Source organism: Prorops nasuta, unplaced genomic scaffold (assembly GCF_024137725.1).
Source record: "Prorops nasuta isolate Cenicafe-Biocafe unplaced genomic scaffold, Cenicafe_Pnas_1.2 PNAS00006, whole genome shotgun sequence".
NCBI lineage: Eukaryota > Metazoa > Arthropoda > Insecta > Hymenoptera > Bethylidae > Prorops > Prorops nasuta.
This window is the reverse complement of record NW_027116803.1, coordinates 3,610,442-3,617,331: the sequence shown is the minus strand read 5'-3', so window position 1 is coordinate 3,617,331 and position 6,890 is coordinate 3,610,442.

Here is a 6,890-nt window from a genome sequence, read left to right as displayed (position 1 = left end):
GCTAATTAATAAGTTTAATGTTGGCCAATCCACTTTAACAATCGTAATCATACGTCTTACGCATCTTTGCGAGCTGGAAATGAGGCAGCAACTTATCAACGTCAACAGTCGCGCACATTTACCATTCCGTACATTAAATTCCCCAACCCGCTATTTATCACGCGTATTCGCCAATCTCTATAATACGCACCGGACACGAGATTCGAAATTCCATTTGGCGAGGAGCAAGCTGGACGGTATAACGTTTGCGTGTCCGGCAATAATGAAAATTTTCAAATTTCACGCTCGATTATCCGTCGCGTTCGCCATTTGGCCTGTCTAAGCCTTATACAGACCCTCGCAGTCTGTCGATTAATGAGACTCTATTGCCCCCCCCCCCACCTCTCTAATCTATCCCGAAACACCTTATAACTTGCATAATGTATTCAACGCTTGCTCGGCGTTGTACAAAGTTTCCCTCGTTTCTTCAGCCATCGCTTATAAGAGTTAATCTAGTACAAAGTCTAGAGAAAAAGGTGGAATCGAGCGATAATTGAAGAAGAAAAATTCAACGAACCATCGATCACACTTTCAATTAGAAATGAATATTCTTAGGGGAAAAGAGGGGGGGGGGGTGGTTTGAAAATTATAGGTAATAAGTCTAAATTACGGAATGGGTGACGGTAAAACCACATTAGGGTGTTCTCCTTTATCGATATAGAATTCCGGATCGAGGAAGAATAGAGACCCTGAAAAGTTTTGGACTGCTCGACGTGCAGTAAAAGGTCCAGTTGGAATAATGGCGAGCGAGCTGAAATTTCACGCTCGATTAGTCGCTAGCTCGAAGCCGGCATTTGGCGGTGAATTTTGAGTTGACACAATCGAGGAGCGGGATCTCTGCATTGGATTTTGCAGAGGCGAGAATTATCTAGTGGTGCATCATGGCATTGGAGCGGTGGACAGATGGCACATCGTCTCGGCAGGAGCAACGACAGGTTGCTTCGCAGCACCGGCAGCATTTCGTGGTTCATTTGCGGTGCCCAGGGGTGCCATCTATTATCGAGGGTCGCGCCGTACCGGCAGAAGCCTGCTACCCCACTGGGCTCTGATCAGCCCCCCCCCCCCTCCTCTACTCCTGTATCACACTCTTTTTCTTCCTCTCGAAACCTACACGAGAGGGTGTTTACACGACGCGAGCAGCGATTTAATTCCAGTGATGATTTTTTAACGAGCCTTCCACGCACAGTATACATATATATACTCACCTCGAAAGGACACTCTCGAAACATTCAACATGATTTATTCTTTTCCTCCTCGCCCATAACGGACCTTTCCAGCTCCAACGAAATTACAGCATCCAATCGAGCAAATTTTCGTCCCGTTTTTACCACGCAACTTTCGCGACGCACGCGGCTATTACGGGACTGAAGCCCAGGGATATGATTTTAACCAATCAGCGTTTTTCGGACATTTGGCGGAGTATTGTGACGGATGGAGGAAAAAAACCACGTGGTCGTCCGATTCAGCGCGAAAGACTGACGGAGGTGAGATAGCGAGCGATTACTCTGGTGTAATTAAATCTAAGTAAATCAGGCCAATCAGCTAGCCGGGAGCAGTGAGGTGTCTACGGACATTGGCTCGCTGCCGCGTGTAACCAGGATTTTCTCCTTCTCTCCCTCTCTCTCTCGTACACCCATCTCCTCTCCTCTTTCTCCTCACTGCGCAGGCAACCGATGCTCTTCGTCTCGCGGCAGGAGGCTTTTTTGCCGGTCCGCCTTTCGAGCTCGCCGCGCCGCCTTAGGGTGCTTCATTAATCTCGCGTCTCTCAATTTATTTTTGCGTCTTGTTAGGTGCTCAGGTGGTTACAACTCACTCGAGCCAAGAGAGAGAGAGAAAGAGAAAGCGCGCGATCCTGCGGAGCGCAGACCGGGTGATAATGAAAGAAGAAGGCATCCTGTGGCTGCAGCGTTGCGACCATCCAAGCAGCGCGGAGGAGAGAAGGAAGGCTGCTGCGCGGCCGCATGCTCGCAGATGGCTTGGATTGGAGGCAGCGGGCAGTCCCGGGAGCAAAACAGGCCCGTGAAAACGAGGAATGAAACGATTGGAGGACTATCAGCCACGCCGACTATATCTTCACTCTCTTTTCCACTTACAAATTATTACCTTTGAAATTATTGTTGCGGGGAAGAAGCTTTGATCACGAGGCGATTGCTCGACTCTATTTGTCGTGGAGGATGTATTATGTGCGCGCGGCGCATAGACGCACAACTCGTGACGTTAATATCTATTACGTTTCGTGATATGCAGCTTGTCCGAGCGAAAGGGTGTACATACGTACGCGTCCGCGTGCGAATTCGTAATCCACTCGATCGTCTGTAATTCATCTCCGCGGGTGTGCATTTTGCAATTAACGTTGAACTTTGAGTCGGTGACAGCGCGATCTTTCAGAACAAAGGGCCCTGACAATGAGAGACGGGATGCTTTGTGCGGCTCGCTTCGAGCCGCTGGTATACACATATATATGCATATATACTAGTGCGTCTATGTTCACAGCAGTCGACCATCGGAGCCTCGACGGTGCTCGTAATTAAGGACCGATCATCGGGGCCAAGTCGTAACGCGATCCGGCGACCGATCAAAAACAGTCTCCTTATCGGTACCATCGATCTTTCCAACTTGGTGGCCGGACGCGTCCCACAGGACCGAAAAAGGGGATCCCCGACACACTGCTGTGCTGACGTGTCACGATCTGACGAGTTGCGACACGAGCGCTCGGTTCCCGTGGGTTGCCTTTCCTCCTTCGTCCATTGTATCCAGAAACCGAATGCGGCGGACCCCTTCGCAACTCGTGTTTACGCGTCGACAATCGTAAACATCCCGAAAATCCTTCGATCAACCTATGGCTGCGATTGTTTATTATTGTGGTAAAAATTCTTCATGGTTACAACCTTGCGTTCTGCCGGTATTGCGCAGAGCTGTGTTTTATTTACGCGTTATCGCGATTATGTCGGTGAAAGTACGGGAGACGAGCGGCACATTTGGAAGGAAAAGGGCGAGCAGCGCGTAACTATTCGATCGTGACGTAACAATGCGTGTTATTCGATTCCGAGAGTCTCAAGGGGGCTGGCCACATTTGCGGCTAGCGTCAAGTCGTTCGTTGCCTGACAAAACGATGTTTTCACCGAGGTTTCCACCCTCGCAAAGTTTCCGGTCCGGTAGCATTGATCAGTCGACGAAGCCCCCGTCGATTTCCTGGGATGATCGGCAGATTTTTAAGGAGTGCGATTGTTGTTGGTTACGTTCTATAATTTTCTATACGTGTATACATATACATGTCGAGGGGTAAAAATGATATTTCCGGAAGAAAGTGGAAATGGGGAGATGACTCGGCCGCGGACGATTGCTTAGGAAGTAAACGGTGCATGATTATCACTAGGCGGCTATTGTGAGTAATGACAATCATTAATACCGCGCGAAGCAATGTAACGAGGAGCGTCTATATAAGCAGCGGGCCGGAAGAGGCGCAAATTAATCCGCGTGCTGCATTTGCAGGGAATCTCCGCAGCTGCGTTCTGGGTATTCCATTTCCAACCCGTTGCACGCTGCCGCGGTGATATAAATGCTAATTCGTGATGGGCATCTCCGATCGAGACTGGAGGAGAATCCGTACCTAATTTTCCTGCTGCCACGGGATTCGCGCCAACTAGAGACAGCTCTTCTCCTTGCAGTAACGCGAGAAACACGTCAAGCCATCGCTGCTATAGCTCGACGTGCGCATATCGTCTCAATTGTATCTCTTTCGCCCTTATTACCTACACACACACACACACACAGACACATATATATATACGTGTCAATCTAGCGTAACTTCTCAACACCCTGCAGACCCTTCCAAATATTAAATTCCAGTAATTTATTGTAGGAACGAGATTAACTATATATATATATATATATATATATATACAACGTGTGTTTTGATTATTTAAGCTTGAACTGTAATTTGAGGAAGGAACGAGAGAAAAGTGTAAGAATCGAAGAAAGAGAAGAATGGGAGGTGGTAATAATTAGGTTTAAAGAAATGGTCGGGAAAGAGCGAGAATAAGTGGTCGACTCGATTCTGTGTGTGGAGGGAAACGGAAGAGGGAGGGGGTGTGGAAGTTAGGATGAGCTTTACATGCCGTGAATCCTGCATAAATAGCCGAGAGATTGCGTGAAAGAGAATTGAGAATGGCAAGTCGGTTGCATGCAGCGGACTCGTTACCGGTTTTTGTCCCCGTAAATTAATTACCTTCCATCGTTTGTCTTACTTCCTCCCCGCAGCAGATTTCCACGCGCGCTTTAATCGAGTTAACGCACGTTTTGATCCAGCTTAGAAACGAGCGAGCGTCATAATTATTGTGGGAGAGAATTGGAAATTATATATTATTTATGACATATATATATATATATATATATATATATATGTAACACGATGAAAGATATCGGTCGGAGAATTTATTGGCGTGGATGCAAGCGGAAGCAGGAAGAGGAGAGGGTCTGGTCAATTTAGCGGAGCCCGGAAGCGGAAGGTGGCGAAAGTAAAAAATCCGTGGGTTCTGGGGAGGGTGGAGGGGGTGGAGGAGGAGGAGAAGAAGGGTAAGGGTAATAACGTAAAATTAGCAGCTAATGTGGATCGATGTGCCCTGCCGACGTCGTCGTGGCTCGACTGTTTTAAGAGCGATAATAAAAACGAAACGATTTCGCCCTGCCTCGGCCTCGGAAGTTGGAGGAAGGTACCTCTCTCTCTCTTTCTCATGTGTGTGTGTGTGTGTGTGTGTGTGTGCTTCGGCTGGACTCGGCATGGCGAGAAGTGGGATCGGCTCGTCGTCCACACGGCAGCCTGAGGGATGAGATGGCATGGTGTGGTATCGTATGCTATATGCTATATTATATGCCATGGTATTGTATAGGATGGGGTAGGAAGGAGAGTAGGGAGAGACACGTGCAACACGCAGGCGGAAGAGGCGTAGCCATTCTGGCTATGACGGCTTCTTGGCACGACTTTTGCCCCGCCCACGTCCCGCTCTTCTACCAACCTGACCCAACTCTCTTTTACCATCTTTCTCTCGCACTCTCTCTTTCTCTCTCTCCATCTCCCTCTACCCCTCTTTTCCCTCTCTCACTCCTAAGCCCTTCCAACTCTCCCCCTTTTGGCAAAGGCAGCGCTCGCGGCAAGCTTCGATCTCCACCGACTACACACCAGCCACCCTGCCTTTCTGCTCGCCTGCCTGCCTGTGCATGGCCCTTTCCACTCGCTCTCTCTCCCTCTCTCTCTCTCTCTCTCTCTATCTTTATCTCTCGCCCAGGTTAACTGACACTCCACTACTCCAACGCTGCCAAGCGCGTTACCATGGTTACTCGCCAAAAGCGTCGCCCGGGATTGTTCGAAACAATTATCCGGCGCTCAATTCCACTCGCAGTGCGCTGCGCGACAGCGAGCCGCTTCGCAAATCGTTTTCGCGAATAAAAATTCCGACCACCGACTCCGCCGCGTTTATTTTCCTCACCAAGACTCGCCCTGAATTCAGAGAGATACGTCCTCGACTAATGAAATATCAAACTTACAACGTGTCATTAGTTTTTATCTGTTCTATTATGGTTCTACGTGTACGTACATGTGGTCACGAATCAAATAAGGGAAAAGTAGAATTGCCATTTTTTAGCTCTTCTTCTTCTTCTTATATCAATTGGAAAGTTCGATCGTCGAGGTGATCCTGAAATTCTTATTTAGAAAAAGGTGGTACTCGCTTTGGAAATGCAATTGGTTTAAGAAATTTTCCGTGGAACACGTTAGATTTTCCCCAAGCTTATACTTTATGAATCTGCAATTTTAGGAAGAATGCTTTTCTAGCCGGAGTACAGTATTTTATGTAAAGCTTTGCTTTGACATATATTCGAGAGGATCCGAACGGTATGTAAAAGTCAGCAAAGCTGAGGGAGTTTCGATTCGAGCAAATGTGTTTCACGCTCCGCTAAGCGACGGCACGATTGGAGATCAGAATGTTGTACGGCTTCTCTCGTGGTTACCTTCCCGGAATATAAAGCTATCTAAAACTGAAATGAAAAATTCTGTACATTCCGGTCTGAAGTTTTATGTCTCTTTACCCTGCACTTCTCTCTTCCTCCCCTTCCCCCCCCCCCCCTCCCCCTCCTTCCCTCCATCTTTCCTCTCATCCTATCAAACTTCAAGCATCGTAAAGCAAGAAGCAATTACTGCTATTTAAATCTTAGTGCACATTATTTTCCCTTCTTCTTTTTCTTCATTGTTTTAGCATCAGCAATATTGTGACAGCGATTCCTTTCGTAAATTAATTTATGTAGTTTGCGGAAGAAAAGAGAAATAAAGACAAGTGAAACTTGTTGGAGGTTGGTAATAACTCTTGTATAATAGGCGTCGAGAACAACGAGGAAATAACGACAAAAATGTGACGTTTCTCACTCGCTATATAAATTTCTGCTAAACCTGCAATTTATTCTTTTTACAATAAATAAAATTTATAACCTTGCGCGAATATATTTATAAATTATTCCAATTAAACAGTTATCGTATTAATCATTCTTCCAAGCTCTATACTGTCTTTATTTAAGTAAGATTTTAATTTACCCATTGAACAATTCGAATATAAACGCACGTATATATAGACCCCCTTCGTGTTTCATTGGATTATAATAAATTTCATAAGGAGCGAGACTCGAGTTTAAAAAAGGAGCGCTGCCTTTGATTTCTGCACCGTATAACAGCAAGTTTCGTTTCAACGTATATATCTATATAGTGTTTATAGTCGCATGGTCATGAAACATTTGGAATGGCGGCAGTAGCCGTAGATTAATTGTAACTGCAGCGCGGTTAGCGATTTGCCTAATTAATTCGG